Consider the following 16,014-nt stretch of genomic DNA (forward strand, 5'->3'; position numbering starts at 1 on the left):
TAGATTTCAAGTATTACATTGAATAGGTTTGCTCACTATTGTCTTGGTCCTGATGCTTGTGGAATGTTTTGAGTTTCCCTCTGTTTAGAATGATGGTGGCTGTGGGATATTTGTAATTGGTTTTATTATGTTGAGGTATGTCCCTTATTCACTTAGTCTCTTAGAACATCTTCTTTCACCAAAATCTTTCACTTATACATCTACTCCACCCATATGGAAGTACTCCACTATTGGTTAATTGTGTTATAGAAAAAACAATTACATTTATTTATATACTCGCATTAGCATGAATGTATATTGAGTAATTGCTAACATTAACTCATATGTAAGAATTTAACTTAAGTAAAACACAGCAATAAAACTTGAGCCAAGACATTTTCAACCTGTTAGGTAGTAACCCTTTGAAATAAATATCTATGAGTGATAAGACTATGTCTCATTTTATAACTTGTACACAAACAATTTAATACAAAGTTTTCATGTGGGAAATGATAGCAATAACAATTCTTCCTTCAGAAAGAACAGAGTTCTAGCTGTAAGTTAAAGGTTCAAAACTCAACTCTGTCAAAAATATATGAAAAGTAATTTTGACTGATTTTAGTAGCAAAAACAAAGTTGGTACAATGGTTCTTCTCCAACAGCTGCTAATGGAGAAGGTAATGACACTGCTCACCATGGGACTGTACAGAAGATAATTCCAAAGACCTTGAGAAACATAATACAAACACATTCTTATTGGTCATGAATATTTAGTGGTATGTTATGTTCTCTCATGGTCATAAAATGACTTTATAGAGGATAAGCTTCCTCTATAATTTCCTAAGCTTCACTGTTTAGAAAACATATTATTATTTTTGAATGCTTCTTTGAGTTCCTAGGGTAGTAGTAAGTAAATTGTGAATTCCTAACAAACTTTCCGAGAATGAGTTCACTCTAGAAGTGTTGTCAATTGAGAGGGCAGAGCCCATTGAGGCATGAGCCATCAGTCTGTAGGGTATAAAAGTCTGGGCAGACTGGATGGCACTCACTTCAGACACATCCTTCTGCTTCTCAGCTGAAATTTCACCTCTCATCACCATGTGCAGCAACTACTACGGAAACTCCTGTGGAGGCTGTGGCTACAGCTCTGGCTGTGGATATGGCTCTAGTTGTGGATATGGCTCTGGTTGTGGCTATGGCTCTGGTTGTGGCTATGGCTCAAGATATGGCTATGGCTGTGGCTATGGTTCAGGCTATGGCTGTGGATACAGCTCTGGCTCTAGCTGTGGATATGGTTCCAGGTACGGCTCAGGCTATGGCTGTGGATACGGCTCTGGCTATGGCTGTGGATATGGTTCCAGGTACGGCTGTGGTTTGAGCTGTGGATATGGTTCCAGGTATGGCTCTGGCTATGGCTGTGGATACGGCTCTGGCTATGGCTGTGGATATGGTTCCAGGTATGGCTGTGGTTATGGCTGTGGATATGGTTCCAGGTATGGCTCTGGCTATGGTTCTGGCTGCTGTAGCTATAGAAAATGCTACTCTTCTTGCTGCTAGTCCTGACAACAATTCCTCCTTCACCCTGGGAGTTGAACAAGGGAAGAGCAAGCTGAGCTGGAACGCCCATCCATTCTCTTTAAGCCCAAGGAGTGACTGACAACTGTGTGTTGGGCAGCTGAAATCATCTCACACTATGCAGTTGTTCCTGATATAAACTGAAGAGTTTGGATTATCATGAAGATGAATTTTATTTTCTTGCGATTTGGACTCCAACTCTGTTTGTAACCTGTGATGCAGCCCTCTTCACAGGCACAGAAGAAATATACAATTGTAATATGCAAATGAGGGGGAAATGCCAGTTTCTGAATAAATTAATTTATTTGCTCTGACGTCTGGACTTTTATGTCAACATTATCCTTAATTATTTTATAATTGAAGTATATCACTTGAAAAACAGCATTTTTGAACTACGTAAAATAAACTCTGCTAGAACCCAAATCATTGGAAAGAACATAGGATCTTCCTTCTCACTGTTGCTATTTTACTTTTATGTCCATATTTCCTAGAGCGTGATGATTGGCACAACTATTCTGCTCATGTTCTAGAAATTAAAACCAGGATGGTAGAATGTGAGAACAATCAAAGCTTGCTGAAACCTTTACACTTTTAGTACAGGAACCTCCTCATTTCCCGCCGTCTCTGTTTCCTTTTGTGCTCTCCTGTGGCCTCTCAGGATTAAAGACAGTGGAAGAGAGGAGGTTTGTGAGCATCTGTAGTGTCAGTCATCCAGCCACATCTGAAATCCAATAGATTTGGGGTCCTGGGTAGAAGAACAAAAATCTAAGTGAACAAAAGCACCAAATAGTGGACAGGTGGCTTATGGGTATTTCCATCATCCAGATCTGCCAGTCACCTTCAGGGTAGAAGAGTAAGCTAAATAAACCATCCTGTTCCCATTACATTATTGTTCTCATAGGCTTTTTTTCATTTTTTTAAATATTATTATTTTCTTTGCAGTTTTTATTTCTATTCTTTTTCCTATCAGTCATTCTCACCTGTCTTTCAGTTTGTTCTATTGCATCTCCAAACCCCAGGAGTCCCTAGAGAAATGATCATTCTATAAGTTGAATATACCTTCCATATAAGTGCGAAAACTGGAAGCTTCCCCATGTGAAAGGGTTAATTTGTTGGCCACTGGAAAATTCTACACTACAAAAATTTATGACAAGCCAAGGAATACTAGGAACAAAGAAAAATTTTAGCTTCACACTATGCTCATTAGGAGTATTTGAAATGCAAAGAGTACCATATCTCAATATGAATTCCATTGATATGATATCTTAGTTTGTGTATATAGACATTGAAAAATGCAAAACAGATTAATTGTGTGTGGACACTGAGGATAAAGATCGTTTTATCCCCTCTGTGCAGTTCATGTGGTGAAATTATCTTGGTTATCTTTAGGAAATTTGTTTTATTATTAAGCATAATTTTTCTGTAGAGTCCATCCTTGCTACCTTGAGCCCATTTGGATATAGACATTTATATGTAAGGTTTATGGTAAAGACCAATTAGTCTTGTATTTATCTACATTTGTTATTTCTATTTGCTTTATGGCTCTCCATGTGTGTCAGCCACAGACATTTGAGTTCCATAGTCATAAAATCATAATATATCCCCTTTTGCTCTTCACCATGGAAGCAGTGGAAATGATCAGAGAGTGAAAGACTTTGAAAAGCTCAATTCTAAATGGGATGTCTCTTTCTCCTCAAGGCTAATGGATCTGTGTGGAAAAAAAGCAAAGAGATCATGAGTGCCAGAGGTAGTGAAGACTCTGAGAAAACTATGTCTTCCAGACTTGGTAGGACTGTTGGTATACCAACTAACAGAGACTGTGGCAGCACACACATGGCCTGCACTGGTTCCAACCAGGTGGGATTTCAGTACTGAGAGAAGGACGGGGGCAAAAACTCCTTCTTTGACCAAGAAGCTATCTGAAATTGACACCTGCTAGCAAAGGAAAAATTAATGTCTCAAACAGAGTCTCACTGTACATATTATCTTCACTTCAGGATAGGTCCAGTACCCAGCAGGAGTTGACCAACACCAAATGAACTCATTTTATATTTGTAGATTTTTTTGTCTCACTTTTTGAGGACGTGGTTTGTATTTTGCTTGTATATTTTAGGGTTTTTATGGCTGGGTTTTTTTGTGTGTCATTCTTTTTTTGTGTAGAAAAAAAGATTGTGTGAGTAGAAAGGTGGGGTTAACTCTTGGGGAAGTTGGAGGGGGTAAAAAGAGAAAAATATTTTATAAAAACATAGTTTTTTTAAAATAAGAAAGCCAAAACATTCTTCATTTTGTTCATTGATTACAATATTTATGCTTCACATTTGGATCACTAACTTCTTAGAAGCTTCATATTTATATTAACTTCTAGTTCTGTATCTGTCTGTATTGAGAAAATTTCTTCTGTATCTTCTACTATGCAACCAATCATTTCAACTGATTGGCAGACAGAATTGAAGAAAGAGATATCCTATGTGTGTGTCAGATACAAACAAGACACAGAGGGAGTCAGACATACAGAATGAATGAGTGGTAGAAAAGGCATAAGACAAGACATAGATCAATATAAATGTGTAATTTGAGTTATAAGACTTAATTGGACAAACTAAGCTAAAGTCAGGCTTTCATAATTAATTAGTCTCTATATCATTATTTGGGAGCTGTCTGGTGGGATAGAGAAAGACTATTTACAGAATCACTTATGTAATACATTTAATTTTGGAGGTTTGGACAAGTGAATACTGATGTGGAATATACTTCTTTATATGTACTGTGTGGCTAAACTCAGACAAGAATTATGTGTTAATTTACATTATAAGAGCTGGTTAATAATAAGCCTGAACTAATATGCCAAACAGTTTATAATTAATACAAGCCTCTGTGTGTTTCATTGGGACTGAATTGCTGTGGGACTTGGTGAGACAGAGACTTCTGTTTACAGAATACAGACTACACATATTCATAAATTCCCAAAACTTTCTCATGTGTTTGAAAGACAAGAACATTTGAAATTATTTTGGATAAATATATTCGGTGGATATTATTTTGAAGAGAACATGAAAGAGCATAATAGAGAAAATGGTATGCAGTGACTGGATCTAATGACTTTATAGTTCACAAAACCATGGCCTCACATATTAATTTGATGGTGAAAAATAATTTAAAACCCACTTTAAAATTACTTTATGTGAGGTATGTGTGTATGTATGCATGTGTGTTTCTGTCTATAGTATGTGCATGTAATTGTAATACTTACCAAACCTAGAAGAGGGTGTCTCATCCTCTTGAGCTAGAGTTACACAGATGGTTGTAAACCAGCCTACGTAGGTGTTAGGAACTAAATTCATGTCCTCTGTAAGAATGGTTGGTTTCTTAACTGCTGAGCCATTTTTTCAACCCTTTAAACCCCATCTTTTTGGCAATGTTAAGTTAAAATAGACTCTTGATAACTACATTACAGCTCCCTAAAATAGTTATACACAAGGTTCAGTTTCCAGTATAAGATGAGTTGTTGGAGGTCACTTGTTTGTTCCCAGCTGCTCAGCCCTAAAAACCACACAGAAAATAAATTAATTAAATCACTGCTTGGCCAATAACTTAAGTGTATTGCTAGCTAACTCTTATATCTTTGGTTAACCCATTTTTATTACTTCATATTTTGCCCCAAAGCTCATGGCCTACCAGCAAGGTTCCAGGTAGCAGCTTGTGTCTTTCTCCTCTAATGGCACCATGGCATCTCCTGACTCTGCCTTCATTCTCCCATCATTCAGTCTAGTTTTCCCTGACTATTTCTATTCTATCCAATCACAAGCAAAGGCGGCTTCTTCATTAATCAATAAAAACAACACATATACCGGAGGACTTCCTACTCAAAAGATGTAATTTCCTTGAACATTTTCAGAGAACAAAATTTTCACATTGAGTCTCACATATATTGTGAAGTTTCATGGTCTGGGTTTTTTTTCTTAAATTTCTAAACTTATTGAATTTATTTCTTTATGGCTTGTGTCACTGATTAGAAGATCTGCAGCTCAGAGATTACTTTGACATCTGCAGTAGTTGCTCAGTGTTAAGACACAAAATTTGCTGTTGTGTAATGAAAGAAGTAAAGGTGCACACCAACCTGAGCCCAGCAGGAATCCCAAAGCAGAGACGTTTAAAGGAAAGGCATAAGAGACACTGAACAGAAATCCTTATCGTGAAAACAGCAGATGATGACAGCGTGGACTTAAAGCTGAAGATGAAAATAGAATCCCCAAAAGTCAACCACCACACATATCACATCTGCAGAAACCTATCAAAACAGCTGCATTACGTATGTGACTGAAATGGTGTTTCAAAGCAAAGAAGTGAGACTAGGACCAGAAGAGTTGGCCAAGAAGCTTCGCGTGTTTATAGCTAGTATCGACTCATGAGTGAATACATAGTTCATGTTCCTCGAGAAGCTAAGTAACAAGGGGTACCCTAAGAACTAAGAAAAACATTTTTATATGTTTATATATATATATATATATATATATATATATATATATATATATATATATATATATGGTTGTCAAAATGGACAAGATTACCTGAAAAGATTGGGAACATAGGGGTGGGGGGAGAAAGGAGGGTGGAAGGAGAAGAGGAGGGGAGAAGGGGAGTGCTGTAGGAAGTCTTACAGCTAGTGGTTACCCACCCACTGGGGCGTGACCTCGTATATTATTTATGCTGATGTAGAGCATTTGTCCTACCTCTTTTCCGAGGGATTTGGTTTCTCATCTCTGTTTCAGCAAAGGATTCTGATTTGTGAGTCCACCACCAAATAAATAACTGTCTATTTCTCAATTCTGAGCTAGTGTGGGATTTCTTTTAAGCGTCCTTCCACACCTGGCGCCACCATGTGGATTCGGACTCCATGCCTAACAGGTGGACGGCCTAACTGCCTAACCAGTCCACGGCCCAGACAGTCTCCCATCCCTGCCCGCTTGGCTGGCTTTTACCTCCGTGGTGCTTTGTTGAAGCCCTGCCACAACGGCATTTACTCTGTGTGGCAACTTGGAAATTTCTCAAGCGCATGTGTGACTGCTACATTCTCTGACGCTGTTCCTTGCTGCGTGGCGACTGTGCAGCTTCTGATTTCTGTTCTTTGCCCGTGAGTTCTGGTTTTCTTGTTTTGTGTATGGAACGGAATTAATTGCTTTTCATTTGTCAAGCAAAGCATATTTCTCAGTATTTAACCAGTACCAAAGCAGAACACTAAAGCAGAACTCAAGTGGCCCAGGACCATTCCTGTCGCCACCGGTTGCATTGCTTCTAGTTGTAACTCTGCAACCATGACATCTGCTGGACAATAAAGATTACCGTTTACCAGATCACATAACATATAATTAATAAATCAAAATGGCGGACTACATTAATATTGAAATGTTTAGCAACGTTTTTGCTAATACTATGGATTGTATTATGTGAGGCTAATATGGTAATGGTGATGATTCAATTTATTGGGTATTGGGACTCAGTTTTTTCCTCCATATTCTATCATTAAGGAAGAATATAAAATGTTTTTGGAATGATACAGACTTTACAGATTAATAATGAACGGCTAGTTGACAGGATTAATACCATTGAAAATCAAAATTACCTGAATTAATACTATTAAAGAGAATAATATTAATTTGACAGACAAACTTGAATCCATATCCATGGGCCCTAAGAAGTTATCTGAAAGAATTCATACTGTTAAATTTGTCAATCAAAATTTGTTAAAAAGTTATAATAAGTTAGCAGATATAGTATCTCTCCAGTATGGCAATCTGCATGCTATTCAAGTAATGTCCAAGGATGAGATGTTATCTTTAAGGGAGAAACTTCAGACCTTGTAATCACATGTGCAGAATGAGAATCAGAGGCTAGGTGCCTCAATGAAATCACTAGGAATATATACAGGCCAGGAGATTCAGGCTTAAAAGATGAACAATAGTAAAAAAAGATTCGAAATAATTGAGGAAATTATTGGAGCTGATGAACAGGGAAAGAAGGCACAAGGACAGGATTCAACATCATCAGTAGCTGTCAGAGATGACTTACCCAGGGTTTTAGCTTTCTACCCTGTAATCTACTCTGACAAAGCATGAAGTTCTAAAGGCCCAAATGATCCAAAGAAGATAGATGGATACCTATAAGAATGGATGATCTAAAAGAAATTAAGCAAGCTGTTGTAACCTATGGCTTGCAATCTGCATTTGTTAGGGAGATGATAAAAGACATAGTATCTAGTATCAAAGCAATGCCACATGTCTGGACTCAGTTAGTTTCAGTAGTCCTGGATGACGGGCCTCAATTAATGTTTAGAATTTATTTCAGAGAAGAGGCAAAAAAATTTTGGAACAACAGGCTAAAGCAAAAGGCCTTGAGACTTCTCAAAATCAAATTCTTGGTGAAGGCCCTTATGCTGACGCACAGATTCAAGCTCTTTACGACGAACAAAACTTGTCCCTATGCCACAAAGGAACCTTAAATGCTTGTGAAAGGATTAAATAACTAGGGCAATGAATTGAATCATATACCAGGGTTAAACAGGGCCAGAGAGAATCCTTTACTGACTTTTTTTTAACAAAGATTAACTAAGGCTGTACAAATAGGAGTAACAGACTCAGATATTAGACAAGAACTTATTGAATCTCTGGCTTTTAAAAATGCCAACTTAGAATGCAAAAAGACACTTGGGACTTTAAAGGTTAGATCAGCACCTATCCTCCATACAATGAACATTGAGACATTTGACTATAATACTGAATCTTGGGTAGGATAAGCAATTTCCAAAGGAATGAGGAGACATCAAAATGCCAAATGTTTTAATTGGGATAGAATAGGACATTTGAGAAAGGATGGTAAACAAGAAAATCCTAGGAATAATGTGTCATCTGGAAATGGCAAGAACAGGAGGACTCAGACTTCAGGTATATGTAGAAGGTGTGACAAAGGACCAATGAATACAGATCAACAAAAGACAGACAAGGCAACCCGATACCATAGGGAAACTCTTTGAGGGGCCTCTCACAGGCCCCCAAGCCAAAAGTGGAGAACATGTCACACAAGGAAAATTCTGTAAAAAACTATACTGTTCTAGATGACGGCATAAACATGCAGGATAAGTTAAAAATTCCAATAGGAGCTGGGCGGTGGTGGCACACACCTTTAATTCCAGCACTCGGGAGGCAGAGAAAGGTGGATCTCTGTGAGTTTGAGGCCAGCCTGGTCTACAAGAGCTAGTTCCAGGACAGGAACCAAAAAGCTATGGAGAAACCCTGTCTCGAAAAAAAAATTCCAATAGGAAATAAGAAACATATATTCTGGCATACCTCTATAAAGACCAAAGCTAAGAGTGCGTATAAATGGAATTGCAATTGTTGATTTGATAGACACATGTGCGGATGTGAGTATTTTTACTCCAGAATATTGGCATTGAAATTGGCCTCTTAAAGAGGCAGATGTTCAATTACTAGAATTTGGAACCATATCTCAAGTTACACAAAGCACAAGATGAGTTGACTATATTGGGCCAAAAGGTCAAATAGGAAAACTGAGACCATATGCGGCTAATATTGCAGTAAATTTTTGGGGTCATGACATGCTGCAGCAATGGAATACCCAGATTAACATTCCTGCAGTCCCAGGAACTTGTAATTCTGAAAAGGATATTATAAGATACTATACACAAAGGTCACCAGCCATTCAGGCTGTATAAGAACATAAAATAACTAGCAAGCCTTTAGAAGGACCAACAGCCCTACCTTTAAAATGGTTAACTGAGAAACCAGTATGAGTTAAGCAGTGGTCTATAACTGAAGAAAAGCTGCAAGCTTTAGAATAGTTGGTACAAGAGCAACTAGATGCTCACTATAATGAAGAATCAACCAGCTCATGAAATTCTCCTGTATTTGTTGTAAAAAGGAAATCTGGTAAATGGAGAATGGTAACAGATCTAAGAGCTGTCAATAAGGTAATTAAACCTATGTATGGGCCCTCTACAATCTGGAATTTCTCTGCCCTCTCTATTATCAAAAAGGTGGCCTCTTATAGTTATTGATTGTAAATATTGTTTCTTCACTATGCCTTTACAAGAAAAGGATAGAGAAAAATTTGCCTTCACAGTGTCTACTTATAATACTTCTCAGCCTACTAGGAGATATCAGTGGACTATCCTCCCACAAGGAATGCTCAATAGCTCCACATTGTGCCATTACTTTGTAAGTCGGCCATTGGAAATAATATGCAAACAATCTTCTAAGTCTACAATTTACCATTACATGGATGACATTTTATTATCTGATTTAAACATTATAAAGAATGTTTTAAGAAGTAAAGAAAGTTTTGTCAAAATGGGGATTACAAATTGCTCCTGAAAAAATACAGAGAGGAGATTCTGTCAATTACCTAGGTTATAAAATAGGTTTGTAGAAATTCAGCACACAAAAATCACAAATTAGGAGAGACCGGTTGCGGACTCTTCAATGACTTTCAAAAATTATTAGGAGACATTTCCAATCTATGACAAGCTGTTGAGATAACACCTGATCTAAACAAAACCTTAGATGATGATAAAGAATGAATAGTCCAAGAGATTTAACAGCTGAAGCAGAAAAGAAATTGACAGTTGTTGAGGAGATATTACAGGAGGCACATGTGGATATGGTGAATCCAAATCTTAATTGTATTCTAGTCATATTGCCTTCCAGAATTTCTACTTCAGGAGTTGTAGTGCAGAGGGATGATAATATATTAGAATGGATCTTTTTACTACATAAACCAAGTAAAAAAAATAAAACTTATGTGAAAAGTCTCTGAAATTATTATAAAAGTTAAACTGAGACTTTGTCAACTATCAGGAATAGACCCAGCAGAAATTATAGTGCCTTTAACTACTGATGAAATAAGAAAGGTTATGGGAAGACAATGAACCATGGCAAAGAACTTGTGCTAATTTTTTGGGAGAAATTAATAGCAATTATGCCAAAAGCGATAGATTTAACTTCTTGGATTCTTCCCCAAATTGTACATGATGCTCCAATAACTGGAGCCCATTCATTTTATACTAATGCAAATAAATCAGGGATGGCAGGTTACAAATCAGAAGAACTAAGTAAGGTTAAACAAAGCCCTTATAATTCTGTCCAGAAGGCAGAATTATATGCTATTCTTATGGTGCTAAGGGATTTTAAAGAACCCCTTAAAATAGTTAGTGATTCACAACATTCAGAAAGAGTGGTCTTGCATATTGTAACCACTGAACTTATACCAGATGATACAGAATTGACTTCATTATTTACCCAGGTGCAAGACATAATCAGTAATAGGCTTTATTTTATATACATAAAACACATCTGATCCCATATGGGTCTCCCAAGTCCTCTAGCAACCAGGTAATGCAAAAATTGATTAATTATTGATTGGAAGTTTCTGTGTCACCAAGTCCCACAGCCATTTAGTCCCAATGAAACACACAGAGGCTGTATTAATTATAAACTGTTTGGCATATTAGTTCAGGCTTATTATTAACCAGCTCTTACAACTTAAGTTAGCACATAATTCTTGTCTATGTTTAGCCACCAAACACATATAAAGAAGGATATCTCACATGACATTTACTTATCAAAACTTCCAAAATTAATTACATTAAAAAAGTGTGATTCTGTAAAAAGTCTTTCTCAGTACTACCAGTTAGATCCTAAATAATGATGCCGAGACTTATTAATTATGAAAGCCTGACCTTAACTGAGGCTTATCAAATTTACTCTTATAACTTCAATTATACATTATATAAATCTATGTTTCGTCTTGTGCCTTTTTAACTCTCATTCATTCTGTATGTCAGACTCCTTATATGTCTTTTTGGTATCTGACACATGCCTAGATTATCTCTTTCTTCCTTTCTCTCTGCCAGTTAGTTGAAATGATTGGTCGCATAGTGGATGATACAGGGGAAACTTTCTCAATACAGACAGATATGTTATTAGAAGTAAATATAAAGATGAAGTTTCTAAGAGGTTAATGACCAAAATGTGAAATATAAATATTTTAAGAGATAGGTAAAATGCAGAAATTTTGGGTTTTATTATTAAAATATATATATATATATATATATATATATATATATATATATATATTTATGCTTTTTTTAATTGATAAAAGAAGAATAAAGAAAAAAAACAAATTTCCACCTCCTCCCAGCCTCCCCTTTCCCTCCCCCTCCTCCCATTCTTCTCCCCTTCCTCCCACTCTTCTCCCCCTCCTCCCACCCCTCTCCCCTTCGCCCCACTCCTCTCCCCCTCCCTCTCCAGTCCAAAGAGCAGTCAGGGTTCCCTGCCCTGTGGTAAGTCCTAGGTCCTCCCCCCTCCATCCATATCTAGGAAGGTGAACATCCAAACTGGCTAGGCTCCCACCAAGCCAGCAGATTGCGTAGGATCAAAACTGCGTGCCATTGTCCTTGGCGTCTCATCAGCTCTCATTGTTCGTCATGATCAGAGAGTTCAGTTTTATCCCATGCTTTTTTTTGGTAATAGTCCAGCTGGCCTTGGTGAGCTCCCAGTAGATCAGCTCCACTGTCTCAGTGAGTGGGTGCACCCCTCGTGGTCCCGACTTCTTTGCTCATGTTCTCCCTCCTTCTGCTCCTCATTGGGACCTTGGGAGCTCAGTCCAGTGCTCCAGTGTGGGTCTCTGTCTCTATCTCCATCCATCGCCAGATGAAAGTTCTAAGATGATATGCAAGATATTCGTCAGTATTGCGCTAGGATGGGGTCATTTCAGGTTCCCTATCCTCAGCTGCCCAAGGAACTAACTGGGGACCTCAGCTTGGGCACCTGGGAGCCCCAAGGAAGTGAAAGATCTATTTGACAAGAACTTTAAGGCATTGAAGAAAGAAACTGATGAGGATACCAAAAAATGGATGGACATCCCTTGCTCTTGGATTGGGAGGATCAACATAGTAAAAATGGCAATTCTACCTAAGGCAATTTATAGATTCAATGCAATCCCCATCAAGATCCCATCAAAATTCTTCACAGATCTGGAGAGGACAATAATCAACTTTATATGGAAAAACAAAAAACCCAGGATAGCCAAAACAATCCTATACAATAAAGGATCTTCTGGAGGCATTACCATCCCTGACTTCAAACTCTATTACAGAGCTACAGTAATGAAAACAGGGTGGTACTGGCATAAAAACAGAGAAGTCGACCAATGGAATCGTATAGAAGACCTGGATTTTACCCCACAAACCTATGAACACCTCATTTTCGATAAAGGAGCTAAAAGTATACAATGGAAGAAAGAAAGCATCTTCAACAAATGGTGCTGGCACAACTGGATGTCAACCTGTAGAAGAATGAAAATAGACCCATATCTATCACCGTGCACAAAACTCAAGTCCAAATGGATTAAAGACCTCATTATCAGCCCGAAAACACTGAACCTGATAGAAGAGAAAGTGGGAAATACCCTACAACAGATGGGCACAGGTGATCGCTTCTTAGGTATAACCCCAGAAGCACAGGCATTAAGGGCAACATTGAATAAATGGGACCTACTAAAACTGAGAAGCTTCTGTAAAGCAAAGGACACTGTCACTAAGACACAAAGGCAACCTACTGACTGGGAGAAGATCTTCACCAACCCCGCAACAGATAAAAAATATATTTTTATAAAATATTTTTCTCTTCTTACTCCCTCCAACTTCCTCAGGGATCAATTCCACCTTTCTCACAACACAATCTTTTTCTCTCCTTTCTTTACCAAGCACACACACACACACACACACACACACACACACACACACAGATCCAGCAAAAAAAGGAATTAAAGTATACAAGCAAAATACAAACCCACCTACCTAAGAAGTGAGACAAAAAAAAAGTCTTCGAAAATAAAAGGACTTCATTTTGTGTTTGTTAACTCCCCCTGGGTATTGGACCTATCCTGGAATGTAGATAATATGTACAGTGAGACTCTGTTTGAAAAACTAATTTTTCCTTTGCTAGAAGATAACAATTTCAAAGAGCTCCTTGGTTAAAATAAGGAGCTTGTGCCCTCGTCCTTCTCTCAGTACTGAAATCCCACCTGATTGGAACCAGTGCAGGCCATGTGTGTGCTGCCACAGTCTCTGTTAGTTGGTATACCAACAGTCCTACCAAGTCTGGAAGACATGGTTTCCTCAGAGTCTTCCACCCCCTCTGGCACTCATGATCTCTTTGCTTTCTTTTCCACGCAGATCCATGAGCCTTGAGGAGACAGAGACATTCTATTTAGGGTCGAGTGTTTCAAAGTCTTTTACTTTCTGATCATTTCCACTGCTTCATGGTGAATAGCAAAAGGGGATAAATTTTTATGGCTTTATTATTATGGAACAGTAAATGTCTGTGGCTGTCACACATGAAGAGCCATAAAGCAAATAGAAATAACAAATCTAGATAAATACAAGACTTATTGGTCTTTATCATAAACCCCTTCATTAATAAATGTCTATATACTAGTGGGATCATGGTAGCAAAGATGGATCACTACAGACAAATCATGCTTAATGAAAAAACAGATTTCTCAAAGATAACCAAGATGCTTTCACCACCTGAAGTTCACATAGGGGATAAAATGATCTTTATTCTCTGTCTACTCGCACTAAACTATTTTGCATTTTTCAGTGTTTATATATACAAACTAAGATATCATATCAATGGGATTCTTATCGAGAACAGAACTCTTTGCATGTCAAATGGTCCTAGTACACATACTGTGAATCTACTGTTTTTCTTTCTTGCTAGTATTTTGTTGCTTGACATGGATGTTTGTAGTGTATAATTTTCCAGTGGCCAACAAACTAATCCTTTCACACGTGGAAGCTTCCAGTTTTCATAAGAGGTATATTCCACTTATAAAATGATCATTTTTCTTAGGACTCCTGGGGGATTGAAATGCATAAGAAAAAAAGGAAAGATGGGTGTGAATCAATGGTGGGAAAAAAGAATAGAAATAAAGACAAAAATGCAAGAAAAATAATAATATTTTAAAAAGCACAAAAAGCCTATGGGAACAATAATCTAATGGGAATGGGATGGTTTATTTAGCTTACTCTTCTACTCTGGGTGTCACTGGCACATCTGGATGCCTGCACAGCAGGAATTCCATAAGCCATCTGTCTGCTACTTAAGCTTTTGTTCACTTAGATTTTTGTTCTTCTACCCAGGACCCCAAATCTATTGGATTTCAGATGTGGCTGGATGACTGACACTACAGATGCTCACAAACCTCCTCTCTTCCACTGTCTTTAATCCTGAGAGGCCACAGGAGAGCACAGAAGGAAACAGAGATAGCGGGAAAGGAGTAGGTTCCCTTTCTTAAAGTGTAAAGAAGGTTTTCAGCAGGCTTTGATTGTTCTCACATTCTACCATCCTGGTTTTAATTTCTAGAACATGAGCAAAATACTGGTCCAAATTATCACCCTCTAGGAAATATGGACATAACAGTAATATAGCAACAGTAAGAAGGAAGATCCTATGTCCTTTCCAATGATTTGGGTTCTAGCATATTTTATGCCCTCTAAGATTTTTTATTTTACATATTTCAAAAACATTATTTTTCAAGTGATAAATCTAAATTATAAAATAATTAACGATAATGAATACTGACAAAAGAGTCCAGACTTCAGAGCAAATAAATTAATTTATTTAGAAACTGGCATTTCTCTCACATTTGCATATTACAATAGTACTTTTTCTTCTATGCCTGTGAAGAGGGCTGCATCACAGGCTCCAAAGAGAGTTGGAGTCCAAATCCCAGAAAAATAAAATTTATCTTCATGATAAGCCAAACTCTTCAGTTTATAGAGGAACAACTGCATAGTGTGAGATGATTTCAGCTGCCCAGCACACAGTTGTCAGTCACTCCTTGGGCTTAAAGAGAATGGATGGGCGTTCCAGTTCAGTTTGCTCTTCTCTTATTCAATTCCCAGGGTGAAGGAGAAATTATGGTCAGGACTAGCAGCAAGAAGAGTAGCATTTTCTGTAGCTACAGCAGCCAGAACCATATCCAGAGCCATAGCCAGAGCCGTATCCACAGCCATAGCCAGAGCCATAGCCACAGCCATAGCCAGAGCCATACCTGGAACCATATCCACAGCCAGAGCCATATCCACAGCCGTAGCCAGAGCCATATCCACAGCCAGAGCCAGAGCCATACCTGGAACCATATCCACAGCCGTAGCCAGAGCCATAGCCACAGCCGTAGCCAGAGCCATACCTGGAACCATATCCACAGCCACAGCCAGAGCTGTATCCACAGCCATAGCCAGAGCCGTATCCACAGCCATAGCCTGAGCCGTACCTGGAACCATATCCACAGCTAGAGCCAGAGCTGTATCCACAGCCATAGCCTGAACCATAGCCACAGCCATAGCCATATCTTGAGCCATAGCCACAACCAGAGCCATAG

Source organism: Microtus pennsylvanicus, chromosome 1 (assembly GCF_037038515.1).
Source record: "Microtus pennsylvanicus isolate mMicPen1 chromosome 1, mMicPen1.hap1, whole genome shotgun sequence".
Lineage (NCBI taxonomy): Eukaryota > Metazoa > Chordata > Mammalia > Rodentia > Cricetidae > Microtus > Microtus pennsylvanicus.